At 46.0% G+C, this 25,022-nt stretch overlaps 1 protein-coding gene across 2 annotated transcripts in view; it reads left to right on the top strand.

Annotated features, from left to right (window-relative positions):
- LOC134558068 (contactin-4) overlaps positions 1-25,022 on the top strand; it is a 255,592-nt gene that overhangs the window by 24,052 nt on the left and 206,518 nt on the right. For both annotated transcript variants that reach the window (XM_063411534.1, XM_063411533.1), the window contains exon 2: positions 11,007-11,051. The gene's annotated coding sequence lies outside the window, so the exon portion shown is untranslated. The remainder of the gene's footprint in view (positions 1-11,006; positions 11,052-25,022) is intronic.

The raw sequence follows: 25,022 nt of genomic DNA, 5'->3' as shown, positions 1-25,022 counted from the left end.
TTCAGTTTAAAAATATTTCCCCGGCCTCCCCTGCCCTTCCTGGGAAAGGGGGTTTGTCGCAGGGCTGGGTGTGTGGAGGATAAATCCCGGTGACCTCCGTGCCTGGCATGGATGAGCGCTCCCCGTGCAGCAGCTCCAGCACAACAAATCAGCCCATTACAGTAATTCCTGCTCGGGGATGGCTTTATGAATGCCATCAAGGGCAATGGGGGCTTTCATGTCCAGCGCTGGTGATGATGATTTTATTCCCCTTGCTGCCATCCCCAGCCCTCCCAGGCTGTGCTCAGCCTCCTGAGCTCGTCCTGTAAAAGAAATTTGGAGTTTTCTGAGCCTTGGCATTGCAGAGGAGCTCTGATTTCCAGCTGAGGGGTTCTGTCCTCATGGGGAAAGGCTGTGTTGGGCTGGGATGGAGTTGATGCCTCAGGATTTCAGCTTTTATATTTCCCATGTATTTGTAACCCTGCAGTTCTTCAGTGCAGAACTCCAAACTCCACACACAGGGTGAGCTGCTGCTTCCCCAGTTTGGGCACACACAGCAATTCCTCTCCAGGCCTGGCAGTCAAGGACACCTCACTGCCTCAGGCCTGAGAGATGGGAACAAAAGGGAGCTGGGGCAGCAAACTTGGGGTGAATGACTTCATTCCCTGAAGCTGGAATTGGGAGATGAAGCCCCAAAATGCAAATGGACCCAACTGATCAAAGTGTGCAAACCTGGGACCTGGGGTCCATTTTTGGGTGCAGCCCCTGGGGGGCTTTGTCTGCCCCAAATGCACCTGAAGTCCCTTCAATAACTGGAACAGCTTTTTATTCCCTCAATTCTGTCTGCCCTCTGTTTTTAGGTAACCCCAAAGGCATCAGAGAAGGGAGGTGCCCCATGGTGCTGCTTGCTCAAGGCCGCTTCATTGGCATTTGGGGCTCTCTGATCTGAAGGTGTGGGAGAATATTTGGGATTCTGAGCAGCACCAAGGAGCTCCCATGGGACAGTCCCTGCCTCCTGTGGGGCTGCAGCTGCCAGGGCCTGGGTAAGGAGGGGCTTTGCTTTGCTTTAGCTGAGACCCCTGAGTTTAAGAGGATTTTCTCTCTGATCCAACAAGAGCATCTTGAGCAGAGGAGCCCCCGGGCACGGCTCTGTGGGATTTGTGCAGGAACCACTGAGGCTGTGATGGGATCATCTCCTGTGGGGCTGAGGGAGCAGCTCCGGGAGCTGCCACCTCTCCTGTCCCACCCGAGCCCCCAGTGGGGATCAAAGCCACATTCCCACTCTTTTCCTCCCTCGTGGAGCATGTCCCCACCCCAGCATCCCCAGGCAGGTGCTGTGGAGGGGATGTTGAGTGTTCCAGGTGCAGCTGGGCAGGGTTGGGTGGGCTGGCACCCACCTGGAGCCAGGGGAGGAGCTGGGGCTGCAAGAGCTCCTTATAAAAGGAAAAGCTGGTGGAAAACCCCAAATTGTGCTGGTCTGAGCCCTGGGGCAGGGCAGAAGGGGCTCCCGGGACCCGTTCCAGCCTTGGTGAGTTGGGGGAGCCCTCAGGGGGATGTTTGGGTGTTGAGGAAAGGGGTGGAGTGAGAGTTTTGCTCGAAGGAGCCTCTTTCAAAGGATTAGGGCTGGGTCAGGGTCGGGCTCTGTCTTTATTTGTGCCTCTGTTTCTCACAACTTTATCTTTCCTACCCCGATACCTCCTGTGCAGGTCCCTTGGTAAAACTGATGATTTTATGTAGATATACTTCAATTTCTTGAAAAGGAGGCTCCTGTGGAACATCTTTGTGTGCTGCTGCCCACCAGAAAAGTGTCTCTGATTGGTTTTCTGGTGGTTGGAAATAATAAGGATTTTTTTTGTATTGAGAACCACGCTGGAGCTGGGTCTGGCTAAGGAGGAACTACTTTAGGATTTATTTGCATCTTTGGTTCCAAACCATGAGCAGCCCATAGTGGTCAGCTGAGGTTTAAAGCTGGTCAGAAGCTTGGGGGATATTTTAGTGAACTCCTGACCAAACTGTACAACAGCACAATGAGGTGTTCTCTGCTGTAGAAGCTGTGCATAAAGAAAATTTACCCTATGCCGTGCAGTTTTAGAGTGTTTTTCACTGGAGCTTGTGTGTCGTTCCTGTATCTCCCTTCCGTGGCATTTACTGGTTAATTCCTCCCATTCTATTCCAATTATTTATATTTTTATGTTTCTGTTTCCATGCATTTTATTAAGCCTATGAAAAGAACACTGGAAAGAAAAAGGAGCAGTTTAGCTTTCTTAAATAGCAACTTCTTTCAGACACTTGGGCAGTTTCCCTGTGCCTTGATCCATTGCTCACAGCTCTGGGAATGATCAGCCAGGAGGTTTTTTTCCCCAAAAAAACTTCCTCATGCTCCTACTTGGAGATGGCCCAACCTCAACCAGGAGCTGCTCTGCCTCTGAGGATTGAGCAACACCCTTAACGTGGTACAGAAGTGAATTAAATTCAATACAGAATTAAATTCAAGTTATCAGTGTTTTTAGACAGAGGTGTCAGTAGTCTGTGGGGGAAAATTTGAGGTTTGCTCATCAAAATGGTCCCAGATTGAGGTGAGCCTCAGGCTGGTGGCTCTCATTCCAAGCATCCAAGCGTGAGGCTGGATCCCTGAGCAGCCTCACCCACGGAATGCTGGCTCGGGCTGAGGTCCCTGTGTGTTAGGGAGTTTATGACCTGTGTAAAAACGTCAAGTCAAACAGCTGCCTGCTAAATAATTCAGCAGATTGACAGAACGATGACTTTGAGGATGGAGATGTTGGGAGAAGGATTTGTTTTGTGTCCCTGCTGTGTGCAGAGCTGAGTGTGAGCTCAGAGCTGCACCCTGGGCAGCACAGAGCCTGGAATACAGGGAATTAAAACTTCAGGCATCAGAAGGATCCAGAAGGATCATCCAGTCTGACCCCTGGCCCTGAACAGCCCCAGGGATGTCCCAGCCTGGTCCATCTGCAGCAGCTTTAGCCCCTGGGAGGTGCTGATGTGCTGCAGACACGCCTGGGCTCCTTCAGAACCCAAATTCTCTCTGTCCCCAAGGCCAAACCCAAGGGGAAAGTGTTGATCTGCTCTCCCTGCAGCTGTGGAACACGATGAAGGGAAAGAAGAGTAATTTATACATATATTAAGCAAAAAAAAAAGGAAGGGATTTGGGCAAATCCTATGCTTATTATATTTCCCCCTTTCTTTTTCTCTAATTTTCCCTGGAAATAATCCTGCTTATTCATGATGCTGCTGCAATAACTGAACTCCTGGAGGGAGAGGAGGTGGGGAAAAGCTCCCCATACAAATTCCTGCCTGAGACCTGTTCTGTCTTGGCAGCTGGGCTGGGTCTGGAGGGGGCTCAGTGTCACTGGGTGCAGACTGGTGCCTGCTGTGCCTTTGAATGTGGAAAAATTACATTACAACCTGGTTTTTCTTGATTTTTTTTTTTCCTTCCTCTAGTCATAACCTACTGACTCTGAGGGAATAAACAGAAAAAATATTCCCCAGTTCTTTTGCAGTGTTGCTTCGGGAGTGGGAATTGAAGGGAGGTGTCTTTCTGCAGGATAAAAAGTACTCATGGTATTTCAGTGTTTCTTTGGAAATTCAGGAGGACACTATTAGTTAAATTAGGAGGAATCTGAAGGGACCAATTTGCTGCTGTCTATGAAGCTCCTCCGATTTGAGACTTAAGATTTAAAGTATGTTGGTTGTGGGTGAGAAATACACATGGCCCTCACTAAAATATCTTGGTTTTACTGAGTGTTTTGAAAGTGTTTTAGACTCATTGTTCAGGATTTGTCTATTTTTTTGGTAAAATTATGTGATTTGTGTATCAACTAGATGGTGCTAAACGAAATAAATTGACTTTTTGTCTTGATGTGCTTCTTGCACTTGTCACACATGGGGGACAGTCCCATCTTCCACCTCTATGGTTTATTTCAGATGGGCTGCTGGAAATAACAGAGAAAAAAAAATCCTTTCTGTGTTTGTTCTTCTTTGTAGGTTTTGGGCTTGAACTCACCTTTAGTTGCTGTCTGTTGCTCCCAAATAATGAGATTTTGGGATGTATCAGTGATTTCTTTTATAAGCCATAAATCAGAAGGAATGTACCTTACAAAAGGTTGTATTTTACTGCCAGTTTCTCAATATTTTGGCTTATTTTATGACTCCTCTGGAAGAAGTGTTTGACTGAGACACAATTTCCTAACACGGATTACTGATTAGTGATGGAATTGCTGCGCCCAAGAAATCCTGGGTGCTTTTTGCAGGGAAGGGAAGTTTATTGTGCCCCAGTCACTACTGACATTCTCCTGCTTTTGGGAAGGTTTTTGGGAGGCTTTTGCTGATGCCATGTCAATTTTATTACCTTTACTTGCTTCCCTTTGTGCTCTCTGCTTAGAGCAGCTGAATAAGGTTAAAAAAAATTGATATTTTTGGTAGTTCATGTATGATTTTCCTGTTCTCAAAATCCTGGATTTTATCACCTTTTCCAGCTGGCTCTTAATGCCAAGGTGGCTTTTTTCCAGGTTTCCTTAGTGGCATCCAGGACTTGCTAAGGAATTGTCTTAAAAATTGATGATGCAACACTCCTGTTTAGTTACACTTCAGAATTTTTAAAATAAGAGTTTTTTCTCAAGTTGGAGTAGAGGTTTTCTTGGATATCCACTGCCTTTCCACAGGGACATTTCCTCTGCTGGCTTTATCCCGGGCTCTTGGTGGCACCCCAAGAGCAGGAGCAGAGTTAATGTGGCTCTGCTGGTTTTCAGAGCATTAATAAATAGGAATACAACAGCGAAACTTCAGCTCCACCCCTTTGTTCCCCAAGATGATGGGTTAAAAAAGGAAAATAACTAAAAGAAAAAATGCTACTTGTGTTGAGGCACTGTTGGGGTGAGCAGGCTGGCCTGGCCCTGTGCCTCCCACCCCAAACTCCCCCCAGGTTCTGTTGAGAATCTGCAAATCTTTGGGTCTCCCCCTCCAGCCTTTCAAGCTTTGATTTTCATTTTCTGTCGTTGTCATTGTCACATCTCTGCTCCTCCAGCTTTGATCCGCGCTGGTGGAACACAGCAACATCCAGTTCCATCTCTTGCTCCTCCTGTTGCTTTTTCCACATGAAAGAATGAGGGGTGAGCACCTGGAAGTGACTTTTTTCTTTTTTTTTTGTGGCTGATGTGGCCACACAAAACTTCAAACCCCTCTGCAGCCTCCCCGTGTCTCTGCTCTGCCTGACCTACTTGTGCAACTTCTCAGCAATTCTTCAAAGAAACCAGCTTGGGAGGCAGTAGACCTTGTTTTTTTGGAGAACGTGGTGCTGAGGGAGGGTGTGGGCGATCTGAAATGTCTTCGGGTTTGCAAGGACAAGGAACAAATTAAGAAGAAGCAAAACAAACAATTTAATGGTGATGGAGCTGCAGCTCCAGCGAGGAGAGGCTGTGGGCGTACATCCATTTTATCTCGCTGCACAAGATGATTCCTCACCACAGAAGGTCATAAAAATCTCACTGCCGAGTGCTGGAAGAGAATTTTGCTAAAAGTTGGAAATGTTTTATTAGCAGTAAATATTTGAGGCCTTGGTTTACAGCGATCAGGGGACTGGGAGCACATACTTGAGCTTGGCAAATAAACGCTGAATTGTCACCTCAGAGAAAAACCCCATGGCAAAACCTGGGAAGTGAACTGTCAGGGCTGCTAATTATTATTGTGTGGTATAGATACTAATTACTCAGTGCCTGATTTGCTTTTTATCAGTGACCTTTCCTATTTGGTGCTTTGTAATTGGTTGCAGGTGATCAGAGGGATTTTTGATCACTGCAATTTTTGCTTCTGGCACTGCAATCCCAGAAAGAAAACATTGAATATATTGGAGTGACGGGAACAAGGAGGAAGGGGAGCTGCTGGTGCCCTGCCTTCCCTGGCAGGTGGAGCTGGTGGAGTCTGCTGAAGCCAGGATGGGACATGGGACTCCTCTGCTCTGTGCCATCAGCTGAGACAGGCTTTGACCCAATAAAAGTGCAGAAATGCAGAAGTTTTAGAAGCTCCCATGGGTTTTTGTCGAGCTGTGGTGGGATTGTCTCAGAGCACGGGCTTGGGGAGCTCACACAGCCTCAGCTCCCGGGGATAGGGGGTGCAGTTGGGTCTTGCACAGCTTTAGAGCTGCTCTGACACCTTCAAATGGAGATTCTGAACCTGCAGCTTCTAGTGAGCAAAATGTGGGTGTTTCCTGGAGAGGAGCTGGTACAACCCATCCCCTGCTGCTGCTGCTTGGGGACTGAAATGAAGAGGTTTTCTGCTGGTGGCCCAAAATGCGACTGTATCAGAATTGTCCCTCTGTGTCAACAAAGCCTGACAAGTTCAGCTGCAGCAACCTCTGAAAGTTGATGGGCCCCATGCAAATGGAAAGAGAATCTCTGGATCAGCAGTTTGGACAGACAGAGGCATCCTCAGACAATGAAAACCAATTTAATTTGTGTCATTACTTTGCATTTCAAGTAGGAAGGTGATGAGCACATCATCCTCTCCCTGTGCAGCTCCTGGAGTTATCCTGGGCTTTTTCCTGATGGGTGGAGTCTCCCCCTGGATCTCTGTGGGAGAACATCTTTCAAACAGGTGCTTCTTCTCTGTGCAGTCAGTAAAAGGTTTTCTGATGGAGCAGGAAAACCCATTTTAAGTAGTAGAGGCAATTTTAAGGGTTATGCACCTTACAAGTTCAATTTAGGAATCAGCTGGTGAATCCCTTTGACCTGCATGGCTGCATGTTGATAATAAATACAGACAACACAGAGGTTGTCAGAGGAATCTCAGTGTTCTTTTCATTTGTGAAGCAAATGACAATGAACAAATGGAATTGTAAAGCCTGAAAATCCAATATAAATTTGTAACGCTCATCCCCACTTGATGAGACCAAATAAGAGCTTGAAGGTTTTTTTGCTCTTTTTTTTTTTGATTAGAATAAATCACATGAGATCTCCATTCTGACAGATTTTGCTGGGAAGTGAAAGCCCTCAGTCCCTGGGAGAGCTGTGTGGGGATTGGGCTGCTGGAGTTTTTCCTTCAGGAGATAGATGACACTCGCAGAATGATTTTGGCTGACTCACTAAACAGTGTTTAAATGCACAGGAAATGCCTCTGCACATGGGATTTATATTTCAGCTCCAGAAAACTCTGTCTGTTCTTTGAGCTCCCATAATCAATCCACTGCTGGAACTGGTGAGCAGCAGGAGCTCCAGGGGTGCTGGGGAAGGGCTGGGCTGCAGCTGGGGGTGAAAACTCAGAATTTGCATCCTCTGCCTTTGTTTTGGGAAGTGCCAGAGCCAGGATTAGGCAGAGCTGTGGGTTTTGTCCCTGTTGGAGCAGGAATAGGGATGGCAACAGAGCAGTTTCCTCCTGAGGGCTGCTGGGAAGGAAGATCAGCAAGAGCAGGTTCAGATGCACTTGATTATTTATTAGCATTTATTAATGAGCCTGCAGGACTGTGTTCCTCGTGTTCCTTTAGCCTAATTGGAGAATGTTGTGTGGAAGGTCTGGAAGTTCATGTTAGAAAACAGGAGCAGGAAAAGTGGACAGAGGACAGAGGGGTTGAGATAAAGACAAATCTGCAGTCTGAGGGCTCCCGGAGTGTCTGACTTGAGACTGGAGTGAAGCAGAGATGCAGAATCTCATAATTTAATCTTAGTTAAAAACTGAATTTGGAAGCTAGGACAAGTCTGTGGTTTGGCAGGAGATGCAGAACAGTGCCAGAGGAGCCTGATTCCATAAACCTCAGCCCACAACAGCGCCAGGGACAGTAAAATGATAAAAACAATCTGCAAATGAGTTGTTGTGTGCTTCAAGTGACCAGGGGAGAATTTTGGGTTGAGGAATCCCAGCCTGGTGCTCAGTAATGTCCCTGTCCTGAGCCAGCTTTGATTTCCTTCCCCAGGGAAACACCACCATCCTTCCCTGCAGCCTCATCTCCAGGGGCTCTGAGGAATGGCAGGACCTGCAGGTGATTCTAAAAAAACTTCCAGGTGGGAAATGCACCCTGGGTTCCTCTGGGAATTCTGCCTTCAGCCCCCTCTGCATTCGTTTGTCAATATAAACTGGGAGTGTAATGTATGGAATTCTGCTGGCAGCACATGAGGGATCAGCACTTCTCCAGGCTCTCATCAGTGCTCCCTCTTGCCAGCTCCCAAAGAACTGCCTCCACAAAAAAAAGTGGAATTTTTCTGTGCAAATACACAGTATTACTGTGAAATGAATCCTCTCTATTTTTATTTTCTCTCCTTAAGTCGTTTTTTTTTCCGCTCTTGAAGGATGTGCTGTTCCTTTACATGAAATGAGGCTTGCACAAAAGTTGAGTTTCTTAGGGTTTTTTTTTGGAAGTTACAGCTTCAAGAACGACTGCAGTGGTGACTGGGGAGCTGCACTAAAAGAGTGTTGTTGCCTTTTCCTTTGGAGACAACTTCCTCTCCGTGTTCTGAAGGTTTTTTTCAAAGCCTTCTGTTGACAAGGGATGCAGAAAATACTGAACCTGCTAAAGTCAGATTTTAGTGTGCTGTCTTCCGTAGTGTCACCTGAGGGAGGGAGCAGAGTCTGCCCCTCAGTACCTGCTCCAGGTTGTTTTTCACTTGGGATCAAGGTGTGGGTTTGAATTCCTGGGAAGCTGTGGCCAAACCCTCCAGGCTAGGGGAGGTTTCTTTATTATTTAGCAAAATTGCTTGGGCACTGCTGATGTTTGGGGAGAATGTGATTTAAAAGCTTTAGGTTTTCCAGCCTGGAAGTTCAGGTTCAGTGCTGCTGGTGAGGATAATGTACAATTAATTGATTCACCATTTCCAACATAGAATTTTAAAGGTGGGGAAAGCTCTCTGAGAGGAGTCCAAACATTAACCCAGCACTGCCAGGTCACCACCTGAGCACCAAATCTATCAAGAGTGTCTTGCATTTCCTCTGGAATGAAACCCTGTGCTGAAAACAGAATATTCTGAATGTGCCTCCTCCCTGGTTTGAGTCAATCTGTCTCTGCCAAAGCAGAATGTTTCAAGAAATTGTCCTCAGAAGTGTTCCTGTTGTTGGAACCTGCAATTTCTGAGGGATTTCAGTGGATCCATGCTGCTGGCTTGATGTGCCAAGCAGACAGAATCAGAATGAGGAGGTTTTTCAGCCAGTCACCTGTTCCTCCTACCCCAGAACGATGAAGTATCCAAAGTGGTGGCTGGGCATATGGGAGATGAGGATTGTGCTGGAGGGAGTGCCCACCCAGCGGGAGCAGCTCCAGCAGGAGAAGGCAGTGATGGCTGGGTAGTAACTGCATTTGCTGGGGGTGTGGGGGCAGAGAGGAGCGAGGATTTCATCCAGAGTCTCCCACATAAGAGCCAAAAAAAGCCACCTGCTCTGGGCTCTGCACACAGGCGTGACAGGCGTGGGGAACAAAAGCCCCGAGCGTGGTGGGCGCAGCTCGGGGGCTCTGTGTGTGTGGCTGCTGCTCTGTGAGACACCTCCTGTGCCTTGGCCCCGGTGCCCACGGGAGTTCAGGGGTACCTGGGAGCTGGGTGGGCTCAAAACCTCGCTGTACTCATGAGATCAGGCTTGGCTAAGTCAGAACTGCAGGTTTTGGGGATTTTTTTTCTTTGTTTTCAGCAGCCGCAGCTTCGTAGGTGTCTAAAAATATGCGGCAACGTTGGTGTTGGAGCTTTGCTTGACTTGTGCGAGTTGTTCCCCCAAACTTTCCCTGAGTGAAGTGATAAGTTGAACAGTTACAGTAAATAGAGTAATATTTTGATTGGTACAAAACCTTTCGTTTCTTCTCCATGTCTAATTAGCGCAGCTCTGAATGTCAAATATTTACCCGCTCTCCCCAGCGCTGTGCTCACTTCGGTGGGCTCCATCTGGCTCTGCCTGCCTCGAGCCTGCTTCCCATGGAAAAGCTTTCCCAGACCCAGGGCTCCTGGACTGGGAGGGAGCTCTTCCCTCCAGCAAATCCAGGTGGAAACGGAGCTGTGCAAGCCCCAGGGAGGTGCTGCACGAGCGGAGCTCTCAGGCTGGGAGATGCCAGACCACGTCCTTGCTGGAAGCTGCTGGTGGCTGGGAGTGGTGCATCCGTGATAAAGGGAGGCAAAATACCCCTTAGACTGCCAGGGATGCAATCCCCAGTACAGAATGGGGTGTGTAGCAGCTTTCTATATCCACAGATCCCAGAAAGGTTTGGGTTGGAAGGGATTTTAGAGCCCATCCAGTGCCACCCCTGCCATGGCAGGGACACCTTCCAACATCCCAGGCTGCTCCAGCCCCAGTGTCCAGCCTGGCCTTGGGCACTGCCAGGGATCCAGGGGCAGCCACAGCTCCTCTCTCTCCATCCCAGCCCCTCCCACCCTCCCAGGGAGGAATTTCATCTCAATATCTAATTTTCAGGGACTTTGGTAGCACAGGAGCAGAGGCGTCCTCTGGTTGTGACTTCCTTGTATCAAATTGGAATTCAAGCTGCAGCCCAGGACATGGGTGCTTATCTTCAGTCAAAATGTCAGCTTCTTTTTCTGCCTCTCCTATCTGGGATGTGTTGATAGTGCAAAAAAAAAAAAGCTTATATTTCCTGATATCATTTTTGCTGCATTTCTGGTGCCCACTGAATTCTAGTTTCATAAACACCATCTCCATTTGCCATATGTTCTCTGTGTGACCCATACCCAGCTACCAAGCATGTGGAGCTTTAGGTTTAAAGCATGGATTGAATAAGTTTCCTGGGTTTTTTTCCTATTTTTTTCAAATTTTATTAGCGTGTGGTTTGGATGATCTAATGGGAAATGGCTCTGCTTCAGCATTTTAGTGGGGTTTAGGTTGGTTTGTTGTCAGCTGAGAGCCGTGCTGAGTTATCAGTGGAAGAATTTCAGCCTTTAGTGAAGTCAGAGGTGGAAAAATCAAGGTTTGAGTCATCCCAGGTGGAAAGGCTGAAGGCCAGGGCAGTGTGCAGGGTGTGGGGAATGGAGCAAGAATTAATTTAGTTCCTTAAAATATCAGTATAACCAACATTCCATTTGAATTTCTTCTTTCAGGTATTGGAAATTTGACTGAAGGCTGCATATCATGCACTGGAGAAGGTAACAATCCTTTAATCCTAATTTTGATGTGCTGGTGTTAATTTCTCTTTGTTCTTATTGAATGTCAGAATCTCCTTTGCGTTGTTTGTGCTTTAAAGAATTTGCCCTGGTGTTTCTCTGTGCCCTGAGAAGGGGGGTTTGATTTCCCTTTTTAAAAGAATATATAAATCTGTGTTTAAGTTCTTAGGGGTGGGTGTGTTGCAATTATGGAAGGTTTATGGAAAATGTGGAACATAATAATGCCCTCAGCTATTATTGTCAATGAAAAGTTGTAAATTATATATATTTAACAGGATGTATGGAAGTTATAGAATGAATCTTTTTCTAAAGGATATTGATATCTTGTTATCAATAATGTTTCGGGGGTTTTTTTCTGGTTAGGCTCATATTGTTCTTGTCAAGAGATTTTCAAAATTGGTGTTTAATTAATCATTGAATGATTGACTCTGCAATTGAATTTGTCAAAAAAACCTGTGGTGTTTCTGAAACTCAGATTTTCTTAATGGCCTCTCAGTTTGAATGTCAAAGGGGATCAATCTTGTTAGTGGAGAGGTGAGTTTTGTTCTATAGAACCTGAAATTATCTTGAGGGGTTTTTTCCAAGGTTCTTTTAAGTCTGAATTATGTTGTTGCCAAAGGAGAACAAGATGTTTTCAGAGCTTGCAATTATTTGAAAAATAAATGTTGTCTTAGTTTTAGATGTTATTACTGTATCTGTTCAGAGAGGCTACAGATGGTTTCTGACAAAAATATTTAATTTCTTAATTCTTGGGAGTTTTTTCTTACTCCTGGGTGGTGTTCACAGTGAAAACTGAAGATGGAGATCAAGTAAATATTCTCATTCAGCCTGGCTCTTTGGGAATGTGCTATCTTGGTGTGAGGTTTTTCAAAGACAGCATGATAAATCCTGTGATAGATCACTCTCTAGTCTTTCTAGTGGGCTGAAAGGAAAAGCTTATTTCTTAATATAAAAGATAACTTTGAATAATGGACTCCTCATCCCTTTGGACAGTACTCCTAAATTAGCCTCAGAGCTCCTTCTCAGGTGCAATCTCATTTTCAGGTTCCCCACAGGAAAAAGGAGACGCTGGTCCCCATTTCATGTGGGAAGTGTTTTCAATCTGCTGATGAAAAGTACTTCTGAAGAGTTAGGCAACCTTGATTAATTGAGCCTGAATAAGAAGTGCAGGATCAAATCTCAGGATATTATTTTTAGGCTGCAGCCTTGTGTTCTGCATTCCAAATCCTTAAATGCCAGTTTGATAGGAGGTGTGGAGGACTGGAGCAGACAGCTCTGGGCACGCTGGTAATGGTTTGCAAATGCTGACACCACCCCAGACAGGAGGATGGAAATTGCTTTCTGTTTACAGAGCCTTTAACTCTTGGGTAAACACTCCTTATTAGAGAGGATGTGACTGGAATTTGGGTTAAAAACCTCCATTCTGGTGATGCCTCGGGATTTCAGTTTTTATATTTTCCATATATTCCTAACCCTGCAGTTCTTTAGTGCAGAACTCCAAACTCCACACACAGGGTGAGCTGCTGCTTCCCCAGTTTGGGCACACACAGCAATTCCTCTCCAGGCCTGGCAGTCAAGGACACCTCACTGCCTCAGGCTGAGAGATGGGAACAAAAGGGAGCTGGGGCAGCAAACTTGGGGTGAATGACTTCATTCCCTGAAGCTGGAATTGGGAGATGAAGCCCCAAAATGCAAATGGACCCAACTGATCAAAGTGTGCAAACCTGGGACCTGGGGTCCATTTTTGGGTGCAGCCCCTGGGGGGCTTTGTCTGCCCCAAATGTACCTGAAGGTCCTTCAATAACTAGAACAGCTTTTTATTCCCTCGATTCTGTCTGCCCTCTGTTTTTATTTTGTCCCAAAAGGCATCACTGCCCTGGGAGTGACGGGGTATTTGAAATTTGGCTGATGTAGGGAAGCCCTTGGTGAATGTGAGCCATTCAAAGGTCAGCAGTGCCCTGGGGGGTGTTTAGGTCTGGAATTGGCACCACGAGGCAGAACTGGGTTTGTGTGGGCAGTGACGTGGGGACAGCAGTGTCACCCAAGCTGCTGAGGTGTCCTGAGCAGTGGATTTGTGTGCCCAAAGTCTGCCCTGCCCCGTGGCAGCGAGCCTTGGAGCCAGCCCCTGCTCTCAAAGAGCAAACACAGCGTGGCTTTGAGGGAGGAGCAGTCACACTCTGCTGTACTTGCCAAAATGACACGTTTGGGGACTGCAGATTCAGTTTTTATACATATTCCATCTCTGGGGGAGGGCAGGAGTTTCTCTCCCACGCTCCTCAGCAGCACGTGGGCCTTGCTGAGTCAAAGCCAGGCCCTGAGGAAGCCAAGTCTGGGCTTTTGCTTCTGCTCCTGTAGCTCAAAACTGGCTGTGCTTGACCAAAGTGACTCCAGGAGTAGGGATTTGAAAGGAAACATTTGTGCTTTGTAGTGGTATAATTACAAAATTCTACTTGATTACCTGTCAAGCTAATTAAAACAGTGACAGGCCAGCAGTCCTCTTAGAGTTTGTAGCATCTGTGCTTTGTATCCCACAACCAGGCTTAGAGTGTAATTTTAATTAGAATTATTAGCAGCAGACAATGCACAGTTGTGCTGGAGAGATGTCCTAAAACTGAATGTGGCTGGGTGAGAGCTCTGGAAAGGGAGGTTCTGATGAGCAGGGTCTGGAAAGCAGCTGGTTCCAGGGCATGGTTTAAAAGATTGGGACTGGTTTTGTCCCCTGGCAGCTTCCCCTTTGCTGGTGTGTGACTGTGCCTGGCACTTCTTGGCTCTGCTGCTCATTCCAGGTGGGAACAGGCTCAGCTGGAAGTGCTGGGGGTCAGGGGGAGAGGATTGCTTGGATGGACCCTGAGCTGCCTCCAATGCCATTTTTACATCCCTCCTTCACAGACAAGGGTTGTTTGTGATCTCCAGGCATCCTTGTGCATTCCAGGATGTCCCAGTGTCCTCCTTCCCTGGCTGCTCACTGTCAGCTGTGTCTGACACATCTGCCACCATGTCCTCCTACTCTTTTCCTAATGCTCTGAAAATATGCTGTGTCCTTTCTTTCCCTCTTCCAGCCTGATTCCCTTCTCCTGCTGCTCACCTCCCGTGCCTCTCTGCCATCCCTTTCCCTGGCTGCTTCCTTCCCCCCGATCATTTGACTTCCTCGTGTCCCCCAAAACCCCTCCAAAATGAAAACAGAGTCCGTTGTTCTAAAGTAATTTGTTAGACTGGATCATCAAAACTGCCACTTTATGGTGGAATAAATTATTTCAGAGGACGAGGTGGGAATTTGGAGCTGGGAGGGAACAGCCTGACCTTGCAGCAGAGTGAAATGGCAACTTTTTGGTAGAACCCTGATTGTAATTAATTATTGAAGATAATTGCATTTGGCTTGAGATTTGGAGTATTTGGGTCTGTTTGTTTTATACTTGAGTAATATTTAGGATGGAGTCCTCATAACTTTTCACCATAAGATCACGATAAATACTTGAACAAATCTTGGGATAAAGCTGAGTTCAGTCACAGCTGCCTGGCCAGATCTTTTCCTGGCAAAGAGATTTTGGAAGAACAGGTAATTACCAGGTGATAGCTCAAGGGATGTGCCTCATTCCAGCGTTTCAGAGTATTTTCTTTCAGAACGTGTGTGAGGTGTTCTGTCTGTGTTCCCTGAGTGGGAATATGGGGCTGAAATGACACCAGGGAACGTCTGGGAAGGCAGCAAGGCTGTTAATTCTGAAATGTGACACAAGGAATACTTTGGCACAAAGCAAGTCTGCCCTTCTGCACTTGTTTGATATTGTAAAAGAGATTATGGTGGCCTTACAAGAAGGTTAAGATGTCGTGAAGTTTAATATACTCTGGAAATAGTCCTGTTAAAGCCACTGCTGCTCGTGATTGATGAGGCAGGTTATGATGGGAGCTCTCAATCTTGTGTTTGTGTGTGCAAATTGCCATTCCCCAGCCTTTTCAAGGTTGCTAACTTTATCTGGTGGTGCAGCCCATGTTTAAGGATTTCATGTTGAATTAGCCTTTGATTAAGGGCAAAGGAGCTTTGATGATAAAATGCCACTACCAGTGGTTCTGTGGACTGGCTTGGAATAACTTATCAATCACTCCCCATGACTGAGAGCACGTTGTGGACATGAGGGTCACCCTTTGAGGATTAATTTTTCTGAGATAAACAGCTCATGGCTGTTGGATGATTATGGTCAGAAGCAATTATGGTGTTTTTAAACTGTTCATTACCACAAGAAAGAGTCACTAGACTGAGTTTTAAGCCTCTGCCTAAAGAGCTGGGTCGAGATGTGTCAGCCTGGGTTCCAAGGTGTTACTGGATGATAGGAGTTGCTGGGGGTTCTGGCATAGGTGGATCCTGGCAGTTTGTTTTCCCTATTTTTTTTTCTCCTAATAAATTAATTTCTGCACTTCTTAGGTGAGTAACTCAAGCAGCCAGCTGGCAGTGCTGTGGAGTCCCCTGTGAATAGCAAACACCTATTTTCCAGATATTCTGAAGAGCATTTCACAGCTGGTTTAGGTTCTGGGTGTCCCTGCCTGTTTCTGATCCTCTGGGCTCCAGGTTTCCATTTCTCTGTCCCCTTTTTTAATTCCTGCAATGCTGTCATCAGCTGAGCTGAGAGAATGGACCAGCACATTCTGAGGGCTCATGGTGCTTCCCATGGCTGGAAAAGTGGTGGAGCATGAAAGCCAGAGCGTGTCTGAGATAAATTCCTATTTAATAAAAAAAGAGAGCCCCAATCACCAGTGACATGGGTAGCTGCTGTCACCAGCACTGCTTGAAAGGGCTGAGAACCTGTCTCATGGAGGGATTAGTGCCGTGAGGAATAAACTGCTGAATCACTGGGAGCAAGGAGGAAACACAGAGTGGAGAGGCTCTGGGGGAAAAAAAAATGAGATGGCTGCTGGGATTCAATTAAAATCACAGTGGGATTTGCTGTTGGAGGGGGAACAGCCCGGATCTGGTGGTGCCTCGAGGGGTGTTCAGTGAGTGTAGAGCTCCTGAGGATGCTGCAGTGGCAGGGGAGCAGCCAGGAGAGTGCCCCTCTCCTCCCTGCAGATGTTTTCCCCAGCTCACCTCCGAGCCTGGGCTGCTGCTAACTCTGACACTTTGTCATGGATTATCTGAGGCCAGAGCTGTAGTTCATCCTGCAGGCTGGAAGAGGAATGTCCTGTGGGAATGCTGCTTGGGCTGTGGGGCTGAAAATCAGTTGGGGAGGGGTTTGATCATTTTTTTCTTGTAAATTATTTTTTCTTTAAATTTAAATTAGGCGTTTTAGTTGTTTAAGGGTGTGCTCGTGAGGGGCTGAGTGGCTTGAACAGCCTCCACTTGTGTCATCAGTCATGTCCACGGTGCAAATCCAAAAAAAAAGCCCAAAACCCCTCTAAAAGCAGCTCTGTCCTCTAGTGAAGGACACAAAATCAGGTTGGATTTTAGTCAGATTAAATTCCACCATTTCACTTGGTCTGCAGTGAGCGTTTCTTGCTGCAGGTGGGACAGGAGGAATGGCTGTGGCTCTGACCATCTCTGAAATGGCTTCTTTGCCATCAAATCTTGTGTTAATCATTTGAAACGCCTTCAATGTGCCCTCAGCGATTTGAAATAGCATCAATTAACATTTAGGAAATTAATTTCTGACTCCTGGAATATTAAACATTTACTTTACAGATGGAAATGAGGTGTCCTGACTGTGCATCTCTCGTGCCCCTTTTAACCCACATGCCCATGAGTCAAAAAAAAAGCTAAATTGGCAAACACAAAGGTTGGTTTTGGTGCTGGGATTGTGGCACGTGGAATTATTGCTGCCAGGTTTGATACTGCACCAGTGGCATTAAATCCTCTGCTCAGATTCAAGGCCAGGCTGGGCAGGGATAGTGAAAGGTCTCAGGGGTGGAACTGGATGAGCTTTAAGGTCCTTTCCAACCCAAACCAGTCTGGGATTCTGTGATGCTGAAAAATGTGGCAAAAATTAGGAAACCCCAAACTAAAGGAATGTCTGGATGAAACACCTGATGCTGCCAACCCCTCATGGTTCACTGTGGCACACTTTGGTTTTACTGCTCCTTTTAAAAAGACTTGATACCTCAAAACAAACGGAAACAAAGGTTCTTCTGAAAATCTATCATTCAGATTAATCTTTGCTTTGTGGATTAAAATATTCAGTCTAATCTTTGCTAGAACTGATTTTGTCACCCTTTTAATTCTCAATAAAATTATTCTAGATGTGATTCTGCATAAAGGTGTTGGAGTGGGAATCACTCAAGAAGTGTTTCCCTGGTTTCTCTGTCTTTATTGTCTTGGGTGTAAATTTGCATCCCCTGCCCCCCCAGAAGTGTCTGGCAAATGGATTCATTGCTCCAAGGGATCCATCTGCCAACTCAAGGGAGGAGAAATATTCCCTAGGGTCAATTTTGAACTTTTTTCCTTTGAATTTTGAGTCTTAATTTCTCAGGATCACAGTTTTCCTTATTGAGAAGGAAAATAAGATGGTCTTGGTTTGTTTAATTCATTCAAAGTGATCGTTGTTCTTGTTCATACCATTTTAAGAACACCATCTTTATCTCCTCACTTGGAAATCCATATTTTGATTTCTCTTAATGCTCTTTTTAAATGATTAATTTGCAGATCCTGTGTTGCAAATTCTGGTGGGTTTGGAAGGGATCTGTGGAGGTGATGTAGTGCAACTGCCCTGCTCAAAGTTTTCTAGTAAAGCGTTATTTTGGGATTTATTGAGTGGCAGCTGTCCTCAATACACCATGTGGCACAGAGAAGGAATTGGGATATGACTCACTTTTTGTCTCCAGTCTGTAATTCCTTCTGCTCTTTTCTCAACACTTCAGCTCCCTCGCCACTTCTGAATCTTTTAGGAGCAGTTATCACTTCAGTCTCACAGCCACTATTTTCATTCCTCTTCACGCCCAGCAGCTCCTGGCCATCAGTTCTTCCCCGTGTCCCTGTTCCTATTAGATCTGTGTTTTCCTCTGTGCTGCTGACTCACTGCCAGCCCTGGGCTGTGGTGCTTGTCCCTGCCTGTAATCCGTGGATTTCCAGAGCTGAGCTGCCCATTATTGGAATTTCCAGAACATGGAGCCGTACAGGCAGTAAACTGCATTTCATGCACTGCTGAAGTTAATGGGAATTTGGATCAGCTTTTTGGTGCCCTACTTCAAAGCAGTTCAAAGATCTCTTATTTCCTCATTTTCCTCTTAATCTTCGTTCCTCTCATTCCACAAGAATTATCACAATTCTACTGTATCACCTGCTTTGATACAGGAGATCTTATCTTCAGCACAGTCCTTGAAGTCTTTTTTCTTCCACAGAAGCAGACGGGAGGGGAAAAACGTTTTCATGCTGAACAGATGTGTCCTGATTTTCTTTGTTTTTATTTAGGTTTTGCCACAGTCTGTTATGCTAGAATTAAAACACCTCGTCAGAGGATGATGATTAGAGCTACCTCGGTTTTTCTCCCCCCTTTAAAATGTCACTAGAGCATCTCTTTCACCTTTTCCTGGTGACATCTCTGGCAGCACTGAAGCTGCAGTGGGTTGTGCTTTGTTAACACCCCTGGAACTTGAGCCCCCGCTATTGACAATCTCATATTGGTAATTCTTTTTGGTACAGCTATGGGAATATATTGCTCATAATTTCTTTTTATGCATCAAGATCTTAAACTGTCTGATCTTCAGCTTTCCAGCATCCCAAATGCCTTGGGTGTGCTTGGGGCTGCCTTGCTCTGATGTCAGGAGGTGGAAGATTGGACAATTAGGGAGAAATTCTTGTCTGTGAGGATGGTGAGGCCCTGGCACTGAGGAAATGTGGCTGCCCCTGGATCCCTGGCAGTGCCCAAGGCCAGGCTGGACAGGGTTTGGAGCAGCCTGGGACAATGGGAAGTGTCCCTGCCATGGCAGGGGTGGCCCTGGGTGGGATTTAAGCTCCCTCCCAACCCAAACCTTTCTGCAGGTGTTGTACAGATGCTGCTACCTGAGCACATTTCACCTGCTGGTTTTTAGTTAATTATTGTAGTCTGAACTCCATTCCAAACCAAGGTGTAAGGGGTTTATTTCAGGGGGTCTCTGCCCGTGTTTCTGTTCTGAGATGTGAACCTGGGCTCTCTCTGAGCCCCCTGCAGCAGCAGGGCTGTGAGGCAGCACCACCACCAACCTCAGGCAGAGCAGAGCTGTTTGCTCTGGTGGAGAGCTCTGAGCCCTGGAAGCTGCAGTGGTTTTGAGCCGAGCTGTGGGCCTGGGCTCAGCCTGGGCTCAGCCTTTGTGCCGTGCTCTGTGTGCAGTCCCAGCTCACTGAGGCTCTCAGCCCCAGCGTGGGCTCGCTGCCTTTGGGCTTGGCACAGGAATCTCCCCACCAGCTCCTCTCATCTCTGCTGCATTTCCATCTGTCTCCAGTGCTTCCTGCAACTTGCTGCAAACCACAAATTGTCTTTGCTGGTTGTGCTGCCTCTGGCCAGGGATCTGCATTTCAGGTTTGCTTTTGAGACCTTCCCCCCCATCCTCATGCCCTCTGTTTACCATCTGCATTTTAGAGCTGGTAATACATTTCATGGATTTTTATAGCCCTTTATACCGTCTTTTCGACTTGGTTAATTGCACTAAAGTTGGCTTTCTGCAGTAACACAAAGCTCTTGCAGTCTTTTTTTGTTCTGTTCCAGCCTGTAGCAGGAAAAATCACCACTTTCCAGATGACTTTCATTTTCCTTCCTAAGCCATTTTCGTGTAATTCCGCATTCCGATGCGCTCTCGGCACTAAAGCTCTTTATGCTGTGGTGTATTTTTAACTAATGATGTGTCACTGTACCAGCTTGGATTTTCTTGTATCTATTCTGTAAACAACTAAAGTTCCTTTTGAGGGGGAGGAGGAGGAGAGGAAACGGTGCCAGAGAGTTGCAAGTCGTGCTCGTCTTCATGCGAGCAAAAGAGATCAGACTGGCCTAGGACCAAATTAATTAAATGTTCCATTTAGTGGAAGATGTCAGTGAGGAATAGATAATTCTTCCCATCTGAAGGGCTTGGCTGGAGGAGAGGAACATCTCTGTGTGAGCAAGAGGCCTCTGAATGTTACACAAATGTCAAAGCAGGAGGAGAAGTTCGAAGGCTGAGCCTTTGCTGGGGAATTTTATCCCCTGGCTGCGTTTTCAGCTCCCTCTTTGCCATTAGGAGGGGCAGCAGCAGCAGCAGGGCTGGGGATTGCAGGAGCCAGAAGCACCAGAGCATCAAAGGATACCCAGAGGAGTTACTGCTGTTAGAGGATTCAGTGCCAGCTCCAGGAGGGGTGGGAGGACACGTGGATTTAAAGGATGAATGGCCAAAGTAGCTGGTATATTTATATTTCATGAGCTGCTAATTTGAGGAAAGAAGAGTAAACCCTCTGGTATTGAAGGGACTGGGTCAAAGTAAAACCATGCATTGACAAGGTTGTTTTTTTTTTTTTTATTCTTAGCAAAGTGTAGGAGGAAGCTGCAGTGCTCCCCTGTCTATAATTTTCTGTCATAATTGAATATAGCTGTACTTTCTGAAACTTTATATATCCATAAAATCAGTTACCTGGAATATGTCTGTTAAATTGCAGCACTGTAATCTCACATGCTGTGGAGCAGGTAACTTTAATAACCATTTTCTGATGTAATACTGCCCTCTGCTTAAGGAATGCCAAACTTCATTGCAGAGTTGTGCACTTTAAGCAGAACTCACCTGAGCAAAAATATGCCTGGTTTTTATCCGGGATTCTGCATCATTTGGGGCTGGAAGGGATTTGTGGGATGCAAAATGTGAGCACTCAGTGGATCAACTCTATTGCAGGTGGATCATTTAAAATAATTTCTGATGATACAGGATTCTCATCAGAGCTATAAAAATAATGCAATTTTTTTTGCTCTTCTGCTGTAAAATGTGTATATGAATTTAACTTCTTATCAGAGTCTTTATTAGGGACTGTTCAGTAAAAGAGTTAAATTAAGTATCCATGAAAAATCAAAATGGCTCACTTTGATTATTGTGCTTGAAATAAACCCCTGAAAGGTGAAAAATGATTTGCTTGTCAAGTGAAGTGACTTAGTGCACTTTGTCCTGCCACTGTGCATCAGAGCTGGCTTTTGCCTGAAGGATATTTCCTGTGGGTCAGCAGTATTTTAAATTACCTCCTCACCGAGGATGCAGGGAAGCAGTTCCCCATTGCACTTGATTTCTTTATCAGTTTATGGTCCACTTCACAGACAGGAGCTGCTCCACTCTGATCTTGGTTATCTACACAGCTCTGCTTTATGTCAATATTTTGGTGGAGATTTAACTGTGCAAACCTGAGCACAGATAAACCTTCCCAGGATCTGACCAGCCTGGTGAGGTCTGTGATGCTCTCAGCACCCAAGGCAGCCAAAACCTGACAAAATAAATTCATGAGAGATGCCTTAAGTAGGGTACAAATGCAGGGAGAGGGTGAAGCAGGATCACCACAGCACGGAGATGTCTGGCAGGGTTTCTGCTTCCCAGCATGAGCCACAAATACCAAGGCACAAACGTCACCAGCAGTTTGGGGTTGGTTTTTTCTCCCAGCTCACCACGTCACTCTCAGCTCCCTCGGTGGAGCCTCAGCTTGTGAGAATGGAATGAAACCAGCTGGGCTGGGAGAGATTGAAATATTAACAGGAGAATAATCAAGATATTGAGTCCCTGACAGCTGTCTGATACCAGGTTATCACCTCCTGCCCACAGAGGGGAAGGGGCTGCTGTGGGCAGGAGGAGGGGGAGATCACAAAGCCTCAGCATGTGGGAGAGGCTTAAATTGGATTTTGGGAAGGAAATCCTTCCCTGGGAGGGTGAGCAGCCCTGGCACAGGGTGGCCAGAGCAGCTGTGGCTGCCCCTGGATCCCTGGCAGTGCCCAGGGCCAGGCTGGACAGGGCTTGGAACACCCTGGGACAGTGGCAGGTGTCCCTGCTGGTTCAGAATTCCTTTCTCAAAGTGTGGAGTTGGTGACACAAAGTGACAGAGTTAAAGCTCGGTGTTGTATATAAATATTAAATGTGATCTGTCCTGCTTTATTAAGGAAATCTGTTTGGCATTCTGGTACAGGGGAGCTAATTGGGTCCAGAGTGAGTGCATAAATTAGGGCTGCCTTATGCAGCACCACTAATTTATGCACACGGAGGTTTGAAAATGTTCTAGACATCTTGAGAGGAGTTGTGTGGTTTGGGGAAGCTAAAAAACAGCAAAATAACTGAAGAATGTACATTTATAGGAATCTTCTTCCCAGAGGATTCCATGCAGTTGTACTACAAGTAAAGTACTGAGAAATTTATGAGATATTTAAGGTCAAGAGTGTTTCAAACTCTCATCTATCAGACCTGACCGGATAATTCACAATTTGTAATTATTGGGCTAATTTAGCATGATTTCCTTATAATGGAATGCGTGAGGATTAATATCTTGCATTTTCAAAAGGAATTGGTGAACATTTGTCTCCATAAAGATACAGAAGAAAGCAGTGAGGTGTGCAGAGGTGCAGGGACAGGTGTCACGTCCTATCCTGTGGAATATGGAGAGGATAACGTGGAATTTGAGTGTACCAAGTGTGTGAGGACGACTGCTAATGGAGACTGGGACCAAAAGGCTGTTCCTTATTTATTTCCATTTAAGTGATGTCAGCCAAGTAAGATGCAAAGACTGCCAGCTTTGCAGTCTCAGTGGGATTTATTTGGGGTGCCCCAGCTCCTCATGTTTGAGGCATTTTTTTCTGTCTGGAAGCAGGGTTGTAGGTGGATTTGGAGCTTCCACACCGAATTTCAGTGACTGCCTCCACGGCTTGCTGTTCTCTAGACAGATTTTAACTGGGGAATTAATGCTTCCCTCGTCTGTGAGCACTCTTTTTTCCCCACAAAGATAGTTTAGGCTTACAGAGGTGTTCTCAATGTATAATAATAGCATGTCTAGAACACACCCTTTAATTAAAACAAAGGAGCTCGAGAAGAGCAAAATAAATCCTCCTCTAAAATGAGTAAGTGCTCACAAGGCTTCCATTTAATCAATAGCGGTGTCGGCAGCGATTGTGAAAACTTTGTTTTAATCAGGGATGTTTTCCCTGGCACGGGGGCGGAAAATACACTGATTAATTAATTTCTATTCCTGGAACAAGCCAGCCTCCCAGCAGAGCCCACCTGAGCAGCGTGATGACAGGGCAGGACGCACTGAAAATGTGAAAATGTAAGAGGTCCCCGAGCTGATGTCGTCAGAGCCGAGGTGGCACCCGTGGCTGGAGCTGATTAATGAGTCCAAAAGAACAAGTGGCAAAACTTGAGTGCTGGGAAAAGCTGGTGCTGCTTTTGATGTAGAGGCTTTATTGAATTTTTTTTTTTTTTTTTTTGCCTGGCTGGGAGCTATTTTACGACTTTCCCAGGGAGTGGTTTTGATGTTGGGGCTGTTCTAGACGAAGGAGTTTTGCTGTTTGATTTCTGGCTCCTCTGTCCTTGCTCAGCACAGGATCCTGGTGTGCTGTGCCCACAGGAGATGGGGAAGGTAACCAGCCTCCTTCCAGGAGCTATTGATGCACTAGTTGCATATAATTAGGCATGTTAACAAGGGCATTATTGTGCTAATTATTATGCCTAATTACAGGGAAAAAACTAGAAAATTTCATGGCCACTTTCTGCTAGACAGAACTTAGGAGCTTTCCAGAGACTAAATACATTAATTAATCTACTGTGCTTGTTTAAATAGAAGAATGTACTAAAATATTTTCTGTTTCATGGGGGGAAAAAGGAGAAACAAGAGTAAGTGACCTTTCTGGAGAAGCAACCTATTTAAATAAATAAAACTAAATAAATATAATCAGAGAAATGTTGTTTTTAATGATCCACTTGATGAAACAGCCCAGCAAAAGCAGCAGGATATAAACTGGAATGTGGGGAGGAGGAATGAAGAGGGGGAGAGCAGACAGAAGGATTTTGTATTGACAAAACTGGTTGATTGTGGAACTCTGGGCTCGAAGGGTGGGATGGAAGGATCAGAAACCACCCTGTGCCTCTTGGAGTATCCCATGGAGAAGCTCCTGTGGCACTTTGTGTTGAAGTGGCCAATTCCAGAGCCAGGAAAAATCTGAATTCCATCTGAAATCTCCCTGCAGGAATTGGGATGATGCCTGTGGAGCATCCCCCAGGGTCTGTGTGGGGTTAAAACCTCTTAGGAACCTCTGGAGCCTGACCCCGATTTTTCACACTGCTGCAGCTCCACAGGAGTGGATGGACTGGCACAAAGTCCCTCTGCTGAAGTGCCCGTGTCTGAAAGCTCCTAAAATCTCCCCAGACCAGTTCAGTGCTTTGTTGGACCCAATAAAAACTGTGCTGACATTTGCGTGCCGGGGATTTTGGGTGGTGCACAAACATAAATGCTGTTTTTGGACAGCTGCAATTTGCCCTTTAGTCATCAAAACCCAGGGAGGGATGTTGGGATCCACTGAGAGTGACAGGAGCTGTGAAGAGCTTCCACTGTGGGATCTGGTTATTAAAATTGTAACTCAACTTCCCCTCAGAGCCGCTCTGGATATCGCCGGGTTCACGACTTTATCATGCTGTGAATCAAGGCAGATTTTAAAAGGACAAGAACTCCTTAATTTCTTTTTCTCCGAGTTTATTTGCACAAGAGGGTAAGAATTCCAGCCTGCCTGTATTATTTGAAGGAGTTAGAACAGTCGGATCATTTATTTGATGGGAACTTTAAGCGGTGCCATTGAAGTAAGAACAATTTGTACTTCAGAGAGCTGCTCCGGGTGGAACTTCACCCATTTCCACCCTTTTCAGCCCTGCCACGATTGCTGTTTTCCAAGAGATCAGTGCTGTGTATTGCAGGGAAATCATCGAGTCAAGAACATCTTGTGCACCAACCACCTCCAAAGCTGAGCACTGCAATCAGTTCACTCAAATATTCATTAGGAGAGCAAACCCCTGCTGATTGTA

Source organism: Prinia subflava, chromosome 14 (assembly GCF_021018805.1).
Source record: "Prinia subflava isolate CZ2003 ecotype Zambia chromosome 14, Cam_Psub_1.2, whole genome shotgun sequence".
In the NCBI taxonomy this organism is placed as follows: domain Eukaryota; kingdom Metazoa; phylum Chordata; class Aves; order Passeriformes; family Cisticolidae; genus Prinia; species Prinia subflava.
This window is presented reverse-complemented; position numbering and strand designations above follow the sequence as displayed.